This window comes from Ylistrum balloti, unplaced genomic scaffold, assembly GCF_031769215.1.
Source record: "Ylistrum balloti isolate Yb309-2 unplaced genomic scaffold, AGI_CSIRO_Ybal_v1 Utg370114, whole genome shotgun sequence".
Classification (NCBI taxonomy): Eukaryota; Metazoa; Mollusca; class Bivalvia; order Pectinida; family Pectinidae; genus Ylistrum; species Ylistrum balloti.
The window spans coordinates 699,424-720,779 of NW_026782134.1; the positions used below are offsets into that span (position 1 = coordinate 699,424).

The 21,356-nt window shown below is 35.3% G+C and overlaps 1 protein-coding gene across 1 annotated transcript in view; it reads right to left on the reverse strand.

Annotated features, from left to right (window-relative positions):
• Positions 1 to 21,356, reverse strand: part of LOC132550246 (uncharacterized) — a 109,818-nt gene that overhangs the window by 37,395 nt on the left and 51,067 nt on the right. The gene's annotated exons all lie outside the window — the stretch shown is intronic.

Here is a 21,356-nt window from a genome sequence, read left to right on the forward strand (position 1 = left end):
GTAGACCTGTATGTATACATCCTCTGTAGACCTGTATGTATACATCCTCTGTAGACCTTATGTATATATCCTGTGTATCCCTGTATGTATATAACATCTGAAGACCTGTATGTATATATCCTCTGTACACCTGTATGTATACATCCTCTGTAGACCTGTATGTATATATCCTCTGTACACCTGTATATATACATCCTCTGTAGACCTGTATGTATATATCCTCTGTAGACCTGTATGACCTGACTGACAGGTAATGTTTGGTCCCATGGTTTTTTTTAAGGATAAATTTGCTGTAAGTATATATCCTCTATTGTTTTGTAGACCTGACTGACAGGCACAGTCTGTGACATTTATATTTATAAGAACTCTTTGACAACATTTCCTCATGAAAAACTAATTGATTCTTTGTTATTGAATATTTTGTCAACAGAAATTCTCAATATGTCAACTCTCAATAAATAAAAAAAACCCCAACCCAACTCTGTTGCAATTTATGTTAAATCCATATTTTGGAAGTCATCCATGCTGTTATTCCTGATCGTTATGGCATCTATCAATTTCTAATTAAACACTACAGAAAGTAAGTCCCCAATATTCCAAGCCTTGTTAGTGTACTCAAAATCAAAGTTCCCTTCAAACAATTTAAGAATTCTCTGTAAAAATCAAAATCATACGTTTAATGTAAAAGCAGTTAGATTTAAGATTCAAAACATATTCCAAAGAACAAAAAATTCAAGGCCTTTATTAGAGCTGAAAACAACAATCCTGAAGAACATGGGACAATGTAAAGTTTGATGGCCTTTATCTGGCCTAGGCGGTCAACTGTTGGAATGCCCTGTACTAATGGAGGTTCAGGTCCCCAGCCATAACCTCTGTCACATCTCACCATAAACATGTCACCCAAACATCCTCTGTTGTTGGCCGAGGCATTAGGCTCCTAATCCTCTCCTACCATAAATAAATAATCACCATGGTACTAACTTCCAACAAAAACATCCATAACATTTTTTCTTTTTCACTTTTCTATCTTAAAAGAAATTTAACAACAAAAAGCATATCCCCAACATCAGATGAGAAAGAATAGCCATGACACTGATGTTTATGATCTAATCAAAGTTCAAATTTATACAGAACAGTACCACTAATATATATCTGAAAAAAATGCTGTTTCCTGCTTACATTTATACCACTACAAAAGAAAATGATTTTGGGATCTTCGCCATCCACACTAAGCAGCTGAGATCACCTGTTGCTGAGTCAATCTACAATAAGTGAGAGTTAGAAAGCACCTGTTATTGAGTCAGTTCCTAGCAGGTGCCCTTAAATAAGACTGAATTTTCCTCTGAAGGAAAACAAACAGTACCTAGAAATCTGTCACAAACAGGAAATCATTTCTATCTTTGGTGATCAAACAATTATGTTCATCTCTTATCTCACCAACTAGGCCTCTCCTGTATAAATAAATAAAAATCTTATACTAATTTTATAAGGAGGACCCCAAACAAGTTAAGTGAGAACATATAAAATGTATAGATTTGATGCTGATGATACTTAGGTTAATGACCTTTAATTGCTTCCATATCTACTGCAGAACACACACCCCTAACTGCATCAGATGTTGGGGTCGGACCCTTTCAAGGGGAAGCATATGGATGTGTTAGAGGCCAATGTTATCTGGCCAACACTGGGTGCTTCTAGGCAGCTTATCTATAGCAGAGGAAAGTCACCGGTAAATAAAACTGCTACAGTCATAACACTTGTATTGACATTTTCCAGGTTATATAGGAAATCATAGTTGACATGCATTCTCCATTTATATCTTTCCCGATGAAATAAGGAAGCAGTTCTATCCTCCATTGGCCAGAGACTGACCACTTGACCAGTGTGGAGTAGTTTTTAATTGCTCTCAGCTGCAACCAATTTCTGTATCCCTTGTCAATAAGTGTCCTATAGGACACTTTTGTAACTGCATAATTTGTACATGACAAAGATGCCTTCAGATCTATGCATTGCTGTTTAAATAACATATAGCTGTTAACAGGACTTAAACAATATATAACCACATCATTTTTGATATAATGTGTAGCAAATAAGTTCAATGAATCTGCCAAATGAATTTGTCTCAACTAGTGTTTTCTTCAGGCTCTGGGACAACCTTCCTCAAGTCAAGTTAAATTTTATCATAACATGAATGTCCCATATCAGAGATATATGGTGAAGGTGACCCTATTTTTTTCAGATTCCATACATGATAAGTATCAGTAAATTTACAGGTGGATGTTCAGGGTGCATTGATACCATATAACCTTGATTATCACTGTAACACCTCCAATCATTCTAGGATGGTGCCACACTACTACTGAAATCTCTGTTGGATAGTGAGATAGAAGTAGCTGGACATATCTATCAACATCTTGTCATACACATAATGGACAGTAAGACGGAAGAAACAGATGTTCCACACTTGATATTTTTTATGTAAGATTACAATAAACATGTTAAGAAAGCTTAGGTATTTTAGACTTCTATATAAATATATTCTCAAATTCTAATGGAAGTGAAAGGAATTTACTTAGAAACTTTATGATTTAAGTTTTAAAATTACCAAAACTGTTTTGATCTTGAAAAAATATTGCTGTAGAATAACTGTACAAAAACGTTGTTACCTTTCCTAGCGTAACTTACACCAAATTCATCTAATACTGATAATTGCATAACTCCTAGTGATCCACATCATTACTTTGCTACACATCTGTGTATTTATTTTATACAATCAAAATATTTGAACTACAAATTTTATAAATTCACAATTGTGATTTCAGCTGATGATCTAAATAAATATTTTGGGGTTCTGGACATTATTTAACACTAAACAAAGATTCCTATGTTAACCTTGGCTTATCTTACAAACAAACAGCTGGTGACATTTGATATGGGACATGCAGCTGATATTTTGACTAATATGATGTTTTAATTAAGCAATTAAACAGAAGCACTAAACCAATACTTGTTACATTAATAATCTCTAGCACTGTCCCAATTAGAAATTAACAAACAAACACAAAGAGTATGACCTGCCCCTTGGGAGGGGGCATGGTGCAGCCCAGCAGGACCAGGCCAGGGGGGTAAAGCTAATGGGAGGATTAGAAAAGTGATGGATCTAATGAGGGGATGGGGCAGACTAGGGGGAGGGTAGGTCATCCCTCTAGTGGTCAGTCTGGGGAGATCTTGGGTACCAATGGGTCATGCATACAGTGGCTGTAGATATATCAGTCCAGGCTGATGTCTTGTGGTCAAGCATGTCCAGCTGATAAAGCCAGACCATTCCAGACTGACCAAATCAGTGAGTAATTATTTGGTTCTGATAAGGAGGAATTAACTGTGCCTATCAAGTGTCCAGTCTTCATTTTAATGGCATCCTTCCACCATTTACTGATTTACTTGAAAGATGTTTTCATCATATTAATTTGGTGACCAGAGGTCATTTCTTTTTGCTGTCAATCATGTTGACCTGTAATAAAATTTGAGCCCTGAGTTGTTCATCTGGTCCAGCATTTTATGATGCAACAAGGCAGAGAAAATATGTATTGTTCTAGACAGGTGAAGGCCTACAAAGTACACCTGTATGCTTATTCTATACTGCAAGGTGCAACTAATGCTTCCTGGTTGCATCTATTTTTTCTATTTAAAGAATACTTCCAAGAAATACATACAGTATGTAATTGATACTTACATTGTCATTACCGTAGAAGGTGGCAATCATTGTGAAATATGACAAATATCAGGTCTTATCAGAGCAAAATCAACGAAAAAATGTCTCAGCAGGGAAGTGATCTTGCAATTTGATATAAATAAATGTAGAAAAAATACACATGTACCGATTATAATCACACATATCATTACACAACTGTAATTCTATATCAGCTATCTACTGGTAAATAACAGCTGCTACTTCAGGAATAGAAACACAACTTCTACAGAAAAGAAAATGTCAAGGAAAAAGAAAAAAATCTGAAAAAAAGATATATCAACTGAATAAATCACATCATTTTTCATCTTGTTATGGAGGAACTGTTGATTATAAAGAATTTTTTGTGTTACCCTACAACAATGCCACCTGATTGTACAAGTTGTGGAAGATACCCCTGAATCCCGGAGGAGAACCCAGACAATCTTGTCAGACTGTTATCACACCAGGAGATGTAAAGTCATTAAATGGACATGATATTTCAGATTCTCTAAAATCTTGACATGACCAGAATCACAGGTCAACTGTAATTAAGATAGTTAGCAGTCAAGGAGTGTCCACTCTATACTAGATAAACATGTGGTCAACAGGCTCCAGCATACAATGTCAGGACACCCTGATATCACTCACTGACCATGTTTCCCACCAACTTCATTTCAGATTCTGATAAATTTGCATGATGAATATTTTCAGTGCAAGATCAATCACATGAATCCAGACTCATCTGTAGTGTAGCTTATGTAAACAGGGGGCAATAAATAGCTATCTGAGAACAATTCTGTCTCACTTTCCCACTGAATCAGACTTGGAATCCCACCAAATACGATGTATCAATGTTCACACGTTGTCCCAAGGACCATCATCAAATGGCATGCTTGTAAAAACAAACACAAAAGCTCACAGACCCTCTAAATTCTTTTTGTTAGTTCTGTACATTAATACACCTTGATCTGGATGGACATGTTTCTATTGCTATTACAAGGGTATCAAGGCAGACAAGACAAGAGAGCCAAGACAAGGGACAGTACACACCGTCAGGGTGGTCAGTCATCGCTTTCTTTCCCATCTCCACGGACAGACAATTCACAACAAATTATATCTCAATTATTTACACAAATGTAGAAAATGATGGCTGCCAAATGTGTTTATGACTATCTGTACTAATAGCATTTTGATGAGTAAACATTTACAGTTAATCCCTAGTCTAGTCACATAGTTTACTTTCAGAAGTCAAAACTACTATATAATTTGTGGCTGGAATTGTCATTACTAGGACATTTGATACCTGTGTCCATTCTATACATTCAGGTCCCTGTAGCTGAAACCTCCATAACAAAAGAAACTCAGAATTTTTTTTCAGAATCCATCCACAATATTCTTTACGATTTTACATTTATTTTGAATTGGTAAATAGAAAGCCATCTTGTCAGACTTGGAATATTTATTGTTAAGCTGACCCAGGCTTTCAGACATTGGCCTGATGTTACATAAAAGTCAGATTATAACCTGAAGTTTGCCCTCAACTAGTCACTGAAGTTGGAAAGGTCAACCAGGGGTTTACAGGGGTTGACACCTGCCCCTCCCCCAAGTCTGCTAGTGCCAACACTGAAATCCTGTTATTGTTGTCAACATGGACATTCATTAAGGGCCTAAAGTTTACCCCTAATGTGACAGCACCTGCTTAAATCCCTGCTATAGTTACCATGTTAATGAACACAATTATAAAGTGAGAAAAGTTGGACAATTCATTATTTATAGTTTTATGACCAAGAAGTTAGTGTAATCCATCTGGTCTACAGATAGCAGAAAACACGATTGGTCAGTGTCTGTCGCCATGGTAATGATCATTGAATTAATGGGTCCAATGACCATACCAGGTTGAGTATTAAAACATGCCAACCAGTGATTTACAATAATTGTTGACCAACATATTAGCACAAATCTAGCCTTATGTCAAATGCTGGTCAACACAAGATAAGGTCATCATATGGTTAATAAAGCAAAAACAAGAGGCCCATGGGCCTAACGGTCATCTGACTATAAAAACCTATATATAATAGAGACAAAATAGGCCTAAAATAAATTGCTCAACTACTCTACAAGTTCATCAAAACATTTTCAGCAAACTTGAAATCATATTCTGAATACATGCCCTACACAACTGCCATTATTCCGGATATATTGCTTGTTTAAAAAAAAGCAAGCTACAGGCCCAATATCAAGACCATTGGCCTTTCAGTTATTTGACCCCTGTGCCCTTGAAAGTTGGTCCAATATCAGCATCCTGGTCCTTTTAGTTATTGGGAAGAAGTAATTTAAATATTTTAACACATTTCATACTTGTGACCTTGAAAGTGGGTCAATGTCATTCATATTAACACTTTTGGTAGCCCTTCAACTTAGTATGCTACAGGTCAAATACCATCCTTGGCCTTTTGATTTTTGAGAAGAAGTCATTAAAAGAACATAGAAAGCAAATGAGGTGTGGTCAAATGATGATTTCTGGTGAACGAGGCAAACAAAAATAGAAGCTTTTTTGTTTTGTTTCTTGTTTTTGAAACAGAAGGCTGAAATCAGAGTATGGTTTCTGATGAAAGTAGATATCAGGTAATAAGTTTCTGATATAGATGGTACATAGGTAATGGTTTCTGGGAAAGAAGGTGGATATCAGATGATGGTTTCTGATGAAAGTAGATATCAGGTAAAAGTTTCTGATATAGATGGTACATAGGTACTGATTTCTGGGGAAGAAGGTGGATATCAGATGATGGTTTCTGAGAAACAAGGTGGATATCAGATGATGGTTTCCGGTAAAGAAGACATGTTAAATGATCAGTTCTATTCAAGCAAACGTAAATATGAGATGATGGCTCATAACCAAATATTTTAACATTAATACACCAATCTTAATTTTTCAGATGTATTTCTGTCAATCTGCTGTTTTAACCAGTAGGCAAATTCCAAAGGAATGTTGTTTTTATTTCATAAAAAATAAGCACCTATGAAGAGTTCAAATTCTTCCTTGCATATTTTCTTCAAAGTATATATTGCATAAGCCTATTTATGACTTGTTTGCATTTTTCATCTTCACAACACATACTAAATTACCTAACTATTAGACACAAATTCCAGTTATTTTTTTCTTTACAAATTGTTAACCAAGGTGAAAATTCACATTCTGAAGCAATTTTGAACTCATTCATCTGCAGTGCACTTTTCAAAAGGCCTGTTTCTGTACCAGCAATTTTGCTTTCAGTTGCCTCATCAAATTTTTTGCACAAGACAATATGTACGTCCCTGAAATGATATAGGTAAGACAAGTCTTGAGCGATGCTATCAGGCAAGGAATCAGACAGACAATACCTGCAGTTATACTGCACATACAGTACTCATATTGTGCATTGTTTAACCAAGGGTGGGAATCTGTATAATCAACCTGTGGTGGTATATTTCCTCAATGTATAATGTCAGGGAGAGCTTCCCATTCTATATACCAAGACACATGCAAAGATGACATAGGACACTTGTGAAGAGGTAAGTATATTTTCTTATTGACAACACAAAACAATGACGGGAAATGTCATCTTAGTTCATAGGGTGTAAGGGCAGTTATAGGGTATTGTGTTGAGGTTATGGGAGAGCAGTTACATTGTATTGACTGAAGTGACAAATGTTATACCCTTGGTATAGAAGTCTGGCTCAGGGACCCCTCATGACCCCTTGCATGACCTCTCGCCAGGGTGGGCTGGTGGGACCCCCTCACCATACTGGGGTGGTGTATACGTGTGTATCTAGTGTTGCCATTAATGGTATCAAAGTTGGATGTGTATAACACATTATGACAGTGTGTGACAATGCTAGCAACTCATACTGGAACAAATCACCTCATCCATTCAGTCATTCATAAAAATGCCCTAGATGACTTGACTGAGACATTTTTGGTCCATTTGTCATCAAGTTTCTATAAAAAAATGTTCTGTGTGTGGGAATTTATCTTTCTAGGCCTGTAGGATACACTGAGAAGTGATGAAAATAAACTGACCTGGTATTTCTCGGGTAATTCAATATAACAAAAAAGGTGAAACAGTGTAGGCTAGCTTTCCACCTTCAAGGTGAAGATGTTTGTATATATACACAGTTACAAAGTATGTAAGGGTAACTGGTACTTCTATATACACTTTTACCAGGGGGTCCCCAAGTCAGCCCTATGCTGTCGTAAACCTACAGGTCAGGGAAGGAGGAGGCTAAAAGGTCACCAAGGGAATCAAGAGACAGTAATTAATAAATATATAAACTTCACCTGAAAAACTTAAGTCGTTAAAATACCTGTATAAGCTGTAGCCTTGAGTGACTTAGTAACCCTGATGCTATCAGACCACACTCTCATAAAACTTCCTCAAATGACTAGGTGTTGGATGTTAACATATGTCTAATTGTACACCTCCTTAGAAATAGCCTTACACATAGGTATGCTTAACTACAATGATAAATGCAGGTGAGAATTTCTGACCTTTTTTAACTTTTACTGTCATTGATAATTTCACTTTGTTATCAGTTTGTTGGACATTTAAAGGAAGACTTAAGTAGGTCACAATCTAAGTTAATTCACTTCCACCCTTGAAAACATTTTCAATTGAAATACAGTGGAGACATATCTTTTCAATATCAGAAATATTTCAAATTCCCATCTACTTTATAATTTCATAAAGAGCTGGACTGACATTAACTGCATATCACATGTGTTATTGGCAAAATGATCATAAATTATGTAAATTGTAATATCTTATAACAATACCTAGGCTTTCAGTAATATAAATACTTGTACTTTTTGTATATCAATTTTAAACACGCAATATAAAGGTCTGAATATGTTCTGACAGCTGTTTGTCTTTCCACAGACAACACGTCAAAACTAATTTTGTATTCTAATCAATGCTCATTAAAATAAAAAGTTAACAAATTCCAAATGAGCTTTTAATGATTGAAATTACTCAAATCTATTTGATCTTTACAACATCTCATTTAAAATCAATAAGAAGTGATTTTCTTTCCACAGATAATTCTCAAGTGAGACTAACCACTGTCCTGTGAGACAATAACCATTGTCCATGAAGTGACCACCAAGGGAACACATTATTAAGCCATTGCCCTCTCCACTCTCGCCTGTGCTGATGAGGAGGGTATTATACCTTAGAGACGTGGCATTCCCTTACATCTTCATGGGACCTGATTTTTGTATTAATGGCTTTTCTTTGATAAAACATGGTCGTGCAACATTTATGTAGATATGGGGATAGAAAATGAGCCATACAGGTGATCGGTCAGTCTGCCTTATCTACAAACTCATCAATCCTGGTCAGCCGAGACTTGACCCTATCTGGGAGACAAATGAACCACAGCCTCACACTGCCCTCCTGGTAAGGTCATCAAACTGTCCAAAACAACCACTGACCACCAAAACACACTTTAAAAAACATCACCCCCCACCTCCCCCAAAAGCTGACTTTTCTTAGGTTTGTTCATCAACAGAAAATATATGTAGAAATCTCCAGCTATGAAAAGTGAGAGAGAAAAGTCTGATAAATACAAAGGTTGTTGTTATCATGTATTATAAAGAAAAAGTCTGAACAAAGAACAGGAAATAGTAAAGTTTCTGAAACTTATATTTGACACTAATAAAGAGACTACTTCTGTTACAGTATGAAATATGCTGGCACCTTTATAATGAGAGACCAGCTGCTGTTAATCCTTTCTATAACAGACAAGTTTAACACCTCTTAAATGTATACCTTTTCAATTTTTTCATACTAGCCTGAAACTTGTTAATGATTGTCTAGTTACAGAAAAGAAGGAATTTGCAGTTAACTTTCCAGTTATAAGTGCAGTCCTTTGTCTGAAATGGATGACGAGTTTTTCGATACACAGGAAATTGCTTCATGTGTTTACAAATGAAGATTTATGTGGGACCCCATACTGACACTGATGCCCACCAATTTCAGGGTCTCTAATAAGTTAAAATTTGCACTGACCCAAAATAATGAGTTTTCCTGATTTTTTCCAAGACTGCAAGTCATTATTATAAGTGGTAGTCAAAGACTGAACCATAAGTGCAGTTGGTCACTGATATCAGGGCAGACTTGCTGCTGCCAGCTGACCCACCATTGGTGGTAGTCATAAAGAATTAGATCTAGGTAAAGTACTCTGGTAGATCTTATACATAGCCAACGATTCTACGGAGGAAGTTTTGGTGAATATTTTTCCAGACTAATTTTTTTAGTGAAAGAGGATGTTATGTGTGGCACAGAGGTCACGCAGAGGCTTAAAGGTGAAAAGTAACGACAGGACACATACTTTATAGATAGAAGCTTCCCTAGTAATATCATTACTCATTTACTCTTTAAGCTGGACTCATGTAGCAGTGGAAAGACTAGTTTCATCAGAAACTATGATAACAAATTTTCTTATTGGTATAAATCAGAATAGCCTGTGTGATGAACCCCCTATGGGTCAGTTTAGGGCCAGTCTGTCTCCCATGGGGAGGGGTCACCTGATATCTCTCATGGAAAGGGCACCTGCTAATAGTGATTAATTGGCACAAACAATAATTACACGAAATTACCATTAGAGAGTATATATATATATAATGCCTGCTGATATGGTCAGGAGTCCTTCCAATTAGCTCTGATTCTGATCTGAGGTCATAATTTTAACTCCTAACTCATAATTTTTCCAGAAGGACATTAGGACTCTGCTCTGGACTTTTTGTGCAAGATTTCTGATCAAATCTATCTAATTTTAATTTCAAAATGCAATATTGCCTAATTTTAAGAGTGTTTGTACCCTTTAAAATCCAAAACTATCATCCTATTTCATACAGAAAAAATGTTTAAAACATTTCTAAAGGTTTCACTTACTTTTGTTCCCCTATGTTCCAGTTGCAAATTCACAAAATATACATTATTCTCTATCATGTTTCTACTAAATATCAACATTACTACAACAAAATAATATCATTGAAAATGATAATTGGAATCCAATAAAGATTACTGGACACAAAATTACAAAGGGCAATAACTCCGTAATTAAGTTGTTGCGTTACACTGGTACACTGCACATGTCTTAATATGACAAATGTATACATAAAGTTTCATTATCTTAGTTTAAATGCATGCAAAGTTATGGTCAAGACAAAATCTTTAGAAAAGGGCAATACATATGAGAAATTAAAAAAACAATCTCTTAATATCCTCAGTCCCAAAATTGAGAATCTTCAGATGAAATTTAATCAATTTAAATATATCAAATATTGAACGAGCTCTTTTTAACAAACTTTAATTATAAGCAAAATCTAAAACAGCACCAATTTTACTTTTATCCAAATCAGTCTAAAAAATCAACATATTAAGATGATGGGGATTCTTCCAGTAAAAATAATGTACTTCTCAACAAATGGAATAACAAATTATTTATTTGAAGATTGACAGACACAAGATGAACCACAGATAAGGAAGATAGATTCAAAGGTACAGCATTGGAGGGTAGTAAGCTAAAACATGAAAAAAGTTATAGCAATAGTGATTTCACAGTTTTATAATGATGGACAGGGAGATTTAGTAGGAATTTATTTCATTCAGGTCAAGTTATATAAACACTAAAGAGTCCAGCTGTGACCATCTCCATTTACCAACTTTCTCCGATTACTGCACACAGGTTGTTATACAGATCACAGGTTAAAAAAGTAATATGATAAAACATCAGAATTTCTCTTTGTTGTACAGAAATCCACAGGCTGTCTGCTCTTGTTATGTTGAACATGATAATTATTGATAAGTCTGTCTATTGCTTAACACTTTCCCAACAAAGGTAATTTTTCAAACCTTCATGAAGTTTTACCAGGTCATAAGGTGCAGGAAGAGACTTTCACAGAGTTCACTACATTGTCACTATTATTCAAGTGTCTCCCCTACCACAATAACGCACGTTCATGTTTACCTTCATCAAGGTGGATGCTGATGTCTCTCCCCTACCACAATAACGCACGTTCATGTTTACCTTCATCAAGGTGGATGCTGATGTCTCTCCCCTACCACAATAACACACCTTCATGTTTACCTTCATCAAGGTGGATGCTGATGTCTCTCCCCTACCACACTAACACACCTTCATGTTTACCTTCATCAAGGTGGATGCTGATGTCTCTCCCCTACCACACTAACACACCTTCATGTTTATCTTCATCAAGGTGGATGCTGATGTAAACATCTCTCCCCTACCACAATAACACACCTTCATGTTTATCTTCATCAAGTTGGATGCTGATGTCTCTCCCCTACCACAATAACACACCTTCATGTTTATCTTCATCAAGGTGGATGCTGATGTAAACATCTCTCCCCTATGACAATAAAACTTTCATGTTTATCTTCATCAAGGTGGATGCTGATGTAAACATCTCTCCCCTATGACAATAAAACTTTCATGTTTATCTTCATCAAGGTGGATGCTGATGTCTCTCCCCTACCACAATAACACACCTTCATGTTTATCTTCATCAAGGTGGATCTTAATGCTGATGTATTATAAGTCAAACAATCTTTATATCATTAGACAACTGGAGTGAAGGTTTCATACTCCTAATTAAGTCCTGCTGATTAGAAATAATATTACTGTATCCAATACAGATTCTATGTAAAGACTGTGAAAGAAAAACTCTGAATATGATTGTACTTGCATTGTTATCAGGAGATGTGAAGCAAATTTTACTATCTATAAAAAGTCACATGTTCAAATCTTTACCAAATCTTATATATATACATAAATATAAAACAACCCGATTCCAAGAACAAAAAACTGTGTCACCAAGAAATTGAATTTCAACAAAACATTTCATTTCCATAAAAATTCTAACCTATCACAACAAAGATTATTTTTTTCTTTCCAATAAACTAAATAAAACACCAAAGATTTCAACAATACTGTATAGAGTTTAGCAGGCTACTTATGCTAAGTATTTATGAGTTTTTACTGTTATAAGCTGTGGATAGCGGGACCAGACCATCCATCCTATAAAGGAACTGTTAGTTTGGACAAAGGCAAATGGATATGACCGACTGATGTATTTTCAATTTTCGTCAGATTCTCCTCTACACAATGAACAGGAAATGGAAAACATTATATAGCGGGTGGGAAACATCTCATTCACATCAGCCCATGTGTGTTGTGGTCATCTCCTCCCAAAACACACTGACCAGCCCCAATAAAAGACCAGTTGGGACCTGAGGAATGTCAGTTATGTCCTGACAAGGGGCCGATCCCTGAGCTCCCACAGATTAGTGGCCTTCCGAATATTTCTCAATGGATCTCTGAAAATCCCTGGCCATTGATTCTGTGTGAAAAGACACGGGTCAGCTTGGCCAGAGGTCACCATCTAAGGTTTAATTTTTGATGAGATTATTATACATAAGGAGTTACCGTGTGTGTCAAGCACCATGTCATGGTCGAAGGGCAGTACTTGGCAGACTGATACCCATGGTTAGTGGCCAAGGTCCCTAATTCTGGTTCCTATGGTGCTGAACTCTGAGCCAAAGGGGCCAGGAACCTAGTTTGATACCCATGGTTAACTTGCAGTGTCCTTTAATTGACTGTACTCGTGGTCACAGGCCTATCTCACTAGCCTAATACCCGTACATAATGTATATCTATTTAACACTAGCGTCCATGTACCGACATGACATTGTATGACCTCTCTCGTCATGCTAGGTATGGTTTGGTATATTGGGCCCTTCCTCCATGTAATTGTACAAAACAAAATCTTTTGGAGATTCAAATTTAAATTTGGATCATTTACAGAAAAAAAACCACAAATATTTATTGATAAAAAATTAATTTTTCAGGTTTCTCAGGCTGTTGTCCTATCTTTCCTGTGACTATAGCTGATCTACAATTTACTAACAGAAGAATGCCATGTACTGCGTACTAATATTCATATATACTGTCTCAATATATTCTGAGTCCTACTTTAGCAGTGTTAGTATCTAGGTAGCCCACTCTTACCCTGAGAATAAGGGCCCCCCACTTATGTACTCAACTGATAGAAGCTTTATCCAAGATCTAAAATACTTTATAATCTTTATCCCAATCCCTCTTCCTGTATCATCAAACATCTCCCGACCAATATCTCCCCTATTGGGTAATTACCCCTAAAGGGGCTGTCACCTACCCAAGACATGACCAGCCACACGCAGCCCTGTAACATACCTATCTTTATACAAGGAGTCAGTACATGATTTCTACACATACATTCCTATCAATAAAATCTCAAATTTCACCTCGTTAAGATTTATTGAATTTACATTACATAGCAAAGAAAAAATGGAAAGCCTTTTTACTGAGGAGAGTAAAAAAGAGCGTTAATTTGTTGGTGATAAAATCAGAGCAGTAACACATTTGACTTTACAGGTATGAAAGTCTAACACTGCTGGTGTAGTGTAATCATAGCAAATAGAATCACGGCAATTTTTCACCTGATGTACTCATATATAGAGATAAAATTCCAGACATACATGCCTATAGGGATTCAGTGTGTAAGAGTGCCAGTCACTAATGGCTAGGATTTCCTGCTCTTATAAATCATGACATCCTCTGTGATGGTCAAAGTTTTCTACAGCAGTCAAAAACAGTATATTCAAAGGAAAACATTAACGAGACAGACAAAAATTTAGGCCAGGATTTTTTTTCCTTTTTTATATTTATCATTGGCTATATGCAGCTAATTGTTTTTTGAGTAAAATATTTGTATAAATTGTAAAGAGAATAAGTTTCGTAAAGGACAGTGCTGGGAGGCTGAATAAGGACATCAGGGTCACTAGGATGTGAGAGGATGTGGTCATCCTGCAGGTCTCTTCATTATATGTATAGCACGTAAGCTTGACAATGGTCCAGACATTTATCATCCCAATCAGCAGTATATCCTTCCTGTGTTATGCAGGCACATAACATATCAGTATTAAGGACGAGTTAATGCTCCAGCAAATGATTCTGAATTTTTAACACACCTACCCTCATCAACATCATCTAGACTAATTTCATCAATTACCTTTTAAAATATTATTTTCGATGACCTTTCAAATATGTTCTAATTTTTAAAATTTTGATCTTTGACATCCATAACATGTACAAGAATTGAAACTATAATTGTAATACCTTGTACACATGATATTAAAATCTTCCTGAGGTTTTTCCAGTAACTTCTGTTTACCTGATCTATAATTTCTCAATAAAAGTTATTCAGACAACCCTGTTTTAACACTTTCATTCCACAAACATATGCGTCAGAGGTAAACAAAGGGCCATAACTCTGTATAAACTGAGGCATATGACCCAATTTCAGTATGAAACATTCTGTCATCCCAAGAAATACCAACTAAAACTTTGGCAATTTAAGTAACCTAACAAAGTGATACTGCACCGAGGACTAGGATACAAATCTGACAGTACCTAACCAAATAGTCACCTTTTGGATGCAGCATACCCTGTGGTCCTGGTTTTAATAGGAATAAAATATTGGATAACAGTTCATCTGATGGATTAACAGGATTATCCTAATCTGGACACTGATTAGATAACGGACATGCACAACATGTGCATGGCAAATTAATGGACCAGGAAACCTTAATTTCCAACAGTACCTGTACTGGAACTTTATCCTTATTTATACCAGTATTGGGCGAGCTGTTTACCGATCTGATTTCAGCTCAATTTTTTTTGTGCCAAGGTCACCCACTTGTGGCCTCGCCACTGATAGTTAGCTGGGAGAATCACAATGATCCACTTATTGGAATACTTCCCAACTGTTGAAGCATGGCAATGGGAAAAAGCACAAGCTTTAAATTCTTGTTTAAATAGTTGTTAATTTGTTTCTTTTTTTTCTATTTACCTATTTGGTAGCGGACTACCATTGTATTTACATTGATAATAGCCTCATCCGGCAGTTGTACCTGTAGAGTCAGGTGGTGTTATATATGTAGGTTATCATGTTAATGAATCACATACTATGTCCATTTCTATTTTCACTTATTCCATTTTACAGTTATTGACTGTGACCAGTAAACATTATATATTTATTGAAGTAAATACAACAGACAGGAATTTACTGAGTGACATTTTTAACATTCCTTTTATTCTTTCATCAATAAAAATCTATTTTGTTACCTGTCTTAATGGACTTTGTAATTTGCTTACCTGTGTTTTTACCTAGGAGCCAGGTAAAAAACATAGTGTATGGTTGTCTACAAAAGTAAAGCATTATGATTTTCAATAACCTTTATCAGGTTTTTTTATTGATGATGGAACAACATTTACTGATGAGTTGTTGTCTGATATAGTCCCTCTTTATCTAAAATTAGTTGGTTTCTTAATTAGGTCAAATGGTCTTTATTAGGAAGGTGGTCTCTCTGGACAAGTTTTCTCTAATAGTCTCTTAGGTCAAATGGGCTCTAATAGCAGGATGGTCTCAGCAGGCTTTCTTGAAAACAGGGCTTGATCTACAATTTGGGGAATACTATCTATTATGATAAAAAAAAAAATAAAATAAAAAGAAGAGAAATTTGTGGTCCAAACTTTCTTGAAAAATTGAGAATTTTCAGACAGCCCAGCATGAAAGTAGAGGAAAATTGGGACAAATTGAGTGTAGGAGTCGAGTAAAATATATGACATTCATTCAGGCTATATGGACAAATAGACAAGAATGGTGATTAAATTAGGACTTCCTTTATGTTGTCATGTTTACTAGTAAAATTTAATCCCACCAAAGTTTTCTCAAATAATCTTCTAGGTTAACTGGCCTCACTTAGGAAGATGGAAGTTATCTCGAAAAGTCTCTTAGGTCAAATGGTCTCTATTAGGAAGAGCCGTCTTCCTTGACAATTTAAGATGTCTATTAGTCCTTAAGGTCAAATGGTCTCTATTAGGAAGATTGTGTCCCTAAACAATCAAAGATGTCTATTAGTCCTTTAGGTCAAATGGTCTCTATTAGGAAGATAGTCTCCTTGGATAATCTAGACTTGCTCTGTTGCTTGTCACGTTCTCGTTAACACAGGTGAGGTATCTTGAGTCCAGTGTATAGTTGATATCAAGTCTAAAATCATTGATCACTTGTAATACTGAAGACTTTTTTCAAAAAAGTATACACATATATGACTATCCATTCTTATTTCAGTTCAGATATTTCTGTACAAACTGCATAGAGACACAGATATTCTACCTAAATCACACCTATTTACACTACCTGTAAAAAGAAGTTGGACTTAAATTCCTTTGAAGAAATGTGCATAAAAGCAGAAGATTATGTCATTATTGTGATATGAATGACACTAAGATTTGAAGCATACCTGCTTTCACAGGGAAAGGTATTCAAAACACACTATCCAATACTTCTTTATACTCACTATTTCTACTGAGCAACTGATATAAACACTATTGGAAGGGAGTGACAGGTTGTGTGTTAAGGTATGTTTGTACAAGGAGACATCCTCCCTCTCCTAACAGTAGGCCTCTCTATACAAGTCCTCCTATTTTTTACAACTATCAGAGGACTCAATCAATGATCTAATCTATCCCAAGGACATGAAATAGCAAGAAAAACACATCAGCTTTGGAGGTGGAAAAATCTGACCTCAACATATCTTATAGATAATGGCTGTATTTTTTAATGGGAGCTGATTTGTTTATTTGATTTATTTCTTGATTTTGTGACATCATCCACAGAAATACTATCTGCAGCGAATCTTATAGAATAATTACTGTACAAAGTCAACAACATTATATATATATCTTAAAAAATTAGGTGAAGATGACCTAGATTTACGATATGCAATCTGCACAGGTAATTGGAAAAACCAGAAGCCACCCTATGCAAGCTATGCTAAGTTCTGATAAAATATTTCAATTTTTAGCACTTTGATCATGTCTAATATAAATTTACAACATTTTTATAAAATGAATACTTCAGAAAAAAGAAACCTTTTAACAAAATATTAGTAAATAACGATATCAAAAATAAAAAATCCCAGACTCGGCCATTGTTTATTTTCATTTACTCTTTAAAAAGTTTATCTTTTCCCCTTTTTTTGTATTCTTTCTGCTGTGTTTTGCACAGTGATAATAATCTTTCACTGCCAAATCAAAGATGGTTCCCTATCAGCCATTTTCTTTGTCTGATCAGTCCCAAAATCAAAAAGGCACAACTAGGGACCAAGGATCCATCTGGTACTCCTCAAGAAATAACAATAAAAAGCTATGACCGTTAAAACCAAGATGGCCAACTGTCAGCCATCTTGTTTTTTCTCATCAATTTCAAAATGAGTTGTGCAAAACTTGTGGCGAAGGTAAACCTATGTTTGAAATAGGAGTTTGATCCATCAAATACTTCTCACAAACTCTGACTGCTAAAAACCAAGATTGTGCTTCTTGGCCATCTTGTTTTTTGGATCAGTCTCAAAATGGACTAAACACAGCTAGGCGATTGTGACCCTACACATAAAATTTGAGAAGGATCCATCCAAAGCTTCTCAAGAAATAGCTATAACAATTATTGTTAAAGGACAAAGAGTGAATTGTATAGCTTACTATCTGATGAAAAAAAAAAAAAAAAATGGTCAAATTTTACCTTTGATCCTTTAACTTTGGCACCAAAATTTGTTAAGGTGCTCGTGAGACATCTTGTAGAAATTTGACTTCAAAATAGTGAAGTGTGATCTTTGACTCCTTAACCTTTATAACCAATAATAAGCAAATCTATTACAATACAATGGTGAACATATCAACTTAATTTATTCATAAGACATTTTGTAATGAAATCTAGAACAGATTGGCAGAAGGAACAGCACAGTAATTATATAGGTTATTGTGTTCATTCTGATATAAGCCAAAGGGATTAATGCATAAACTTTGACTGAAAGTTGGGAGGTGGCCTTAAACTAGGGTGATGATAAATCTGCATTAGATGTGGATAGGGGTTCATTACCAGGCATGGACATTGTCAGTTATATTCCTGTCTACTGAGCTGGTCTATAATGCTACATAGTGAACACTACTTATAATGTAAACTTCTATAAAATGAACCTGAATTCACAGGACACTGTAATTCTATAAATACATTTGTAGCGTTCCCAGAAAGGGGAGTGCTATGTCCGTGTCAGGTTATATATAAATACACCTCCCACCTGTTGGTAGCAACATTTCACAATAATGCCTTATCAGCTTAAAACGAAAATGGGTCAAATGTAAATTCATCAATGCAACAAAAACTGCACAAAAGTTTGTCATTTTTATCTATAATCTGTTTACTGTATCAGCCTAAGCAAGAGGCCAACTGACTCATCTGAATGTTCATAAATTGATTTTGAATTCTTTTCCCCTGGATTGCATGTTAAGTTAATGGAGTAATTGCTTTCGAGTGTATTATGTAATCCACACACACCTCCAGTGATGTGTCTGCTCTCCCCAAAATGCTTTCATCTCCCAGAAACACTTACTCATTCATAATTTCAAAGGAAAAAGTGTGTAGATTTTCTAAATGTCATGGGAATTCTGCCCATATGCACAAAATTGCTATGACAACAAACTATTTATACCTGTAAATATTTATGAACCTCAATTTATCATATGCTACAGAAATTTTTTGTGTCTATGATATGTACATATAATCTAAGTATGACACATGTTAGTTATCAGCGGTACACCACAGCATGGGAACTCACATTTCTCCAGGCCAAGGAAAGGTAACTCCTACACAAAAACTAAGGCTATATTAATTTTTTATCTGAAAATTTTTCTGTAATTTCTCAACTGATCATGTATTTGATCTGCACGAAAGGATCAAGAAGAGAATGCTTTCATTTGATGTGCACTGAGTTGTTTGTCATAACGTATTTGTTATAACAATACATGCAGAATGATTTCCCAATCATTATCTATGATGTTTCATGGTACAGGGGAGATAACTTGTTTGGAACAGGTGGACTAGTAATGTTAACTATGACTGAAGATAAGAAATTTTTAATGGTTTATTACATAAATATCTATTGTCATGTGCATTGCTGCATCAAATAGTTCATGAGTATTCTAATAAGGTAGTCTTGTTTATGTTCATGACATGTGTGAACAGGAATTCCTTGGTTATTCTATATTCCTTCCTTAGCCAATACTTCAGTCAAAGTGCTGAAGTGAACGTACAAATTAAAGAAATTGAAGTTATTGTCAGGAAAATATTAAACAAGGCTGACATTTAACTGCTTTCACTTTATACTGACTTTCATTGAGGAAACATAGAGTGTTCTGGCACACTATCTTATCATAATACACCCATGCATAGGAATATCAAAATATGTGGGCTACGCTTACAGACCTGAAATGTATTTTGACCCTTGACTAGCTGTCAATAAATAAGAGTGTTAGTCAAGACAACTTATGATTATGAATCTTGATGTTTTAAGCGACATGTTTCATAAGGGGAAAACCAAATGACAAATATGAAAATTTAATGATAACTTTGATATGCAATTTGATTGGTATTCTCCCGAGATCTTGACATTCTAGTCAGTTTCATGAAAAATCTTATCGTACTAAAAATGTAAAATACTCATAAAAAAGCTTTTGACTTGTATAAATTGTAAATAAATTGTACAGTATGGAATAAATCAACAATATATAGGTACATTTTATGTAGAATATAACATCATAATGTAATGTCATCATCGCATTATGCCATAATAACAGTGGGACTGAGTAAACCCATGTGTGAGCAATAGAATCTTTCACCTTTTATGGTGAGAAAGGGAGATCTTAACCTAAGGGGGAGGATTATCATTTGTGAAATACCAAGCTTGCCACATGTTTGATAGCTTAAGAATTGTTTTCCATTTCACCATAAAGGGGGCGAATTATTATTTTTCTCTTACCAAATATTCCTTCTCTGTGTGCAAGGTCAAGCATATCGTGTGTAAACAAAAACATGTGGGCAGTATATGAACAGTGATGAATCCTGTGTATCAAGACGTTTCACGGCTTGTGATTTAATCTTACAATATATCGCTAGTAAACATACCAATAAAACATCAAATAAACTTTGATACTTTTGATATCTGAAATATATATATATTTACAATAAGTAGTGAATTAAAATGATTTTAAATCTTGACGATAACATAGAATTTCAGTTACGAGGATAACACAAGATTTCAGTAGTAGACAAACTAGTGTATGTGTGTGATCTCATAAAAGTAGTTTGACTTCCTGATGACGTCAGTGACATCACTTCAATTGTTTCCTAACATGCATATTAGCATGTGATACTTGTCTCAACACTAGGGTGAGACATGGAAATCTCACACTGGTAAAAAGTGTGGAATTACCTTTCAGTGTAAGAGAGAAGGAAATCTCACACTGGTAAAAATCATGGATTTACTTGTCCAGGGTAAGAGACAAGAAAATCTCACACTGGTAAAAAGTGTGGATTTACCTGTCCAGGGTAAGAGACAAGAAAATCTCACACTGGTAAAAAGTGTGGATTTACTTGTCCAAGGTAAGAGATAAGGAAATCTTACATCGG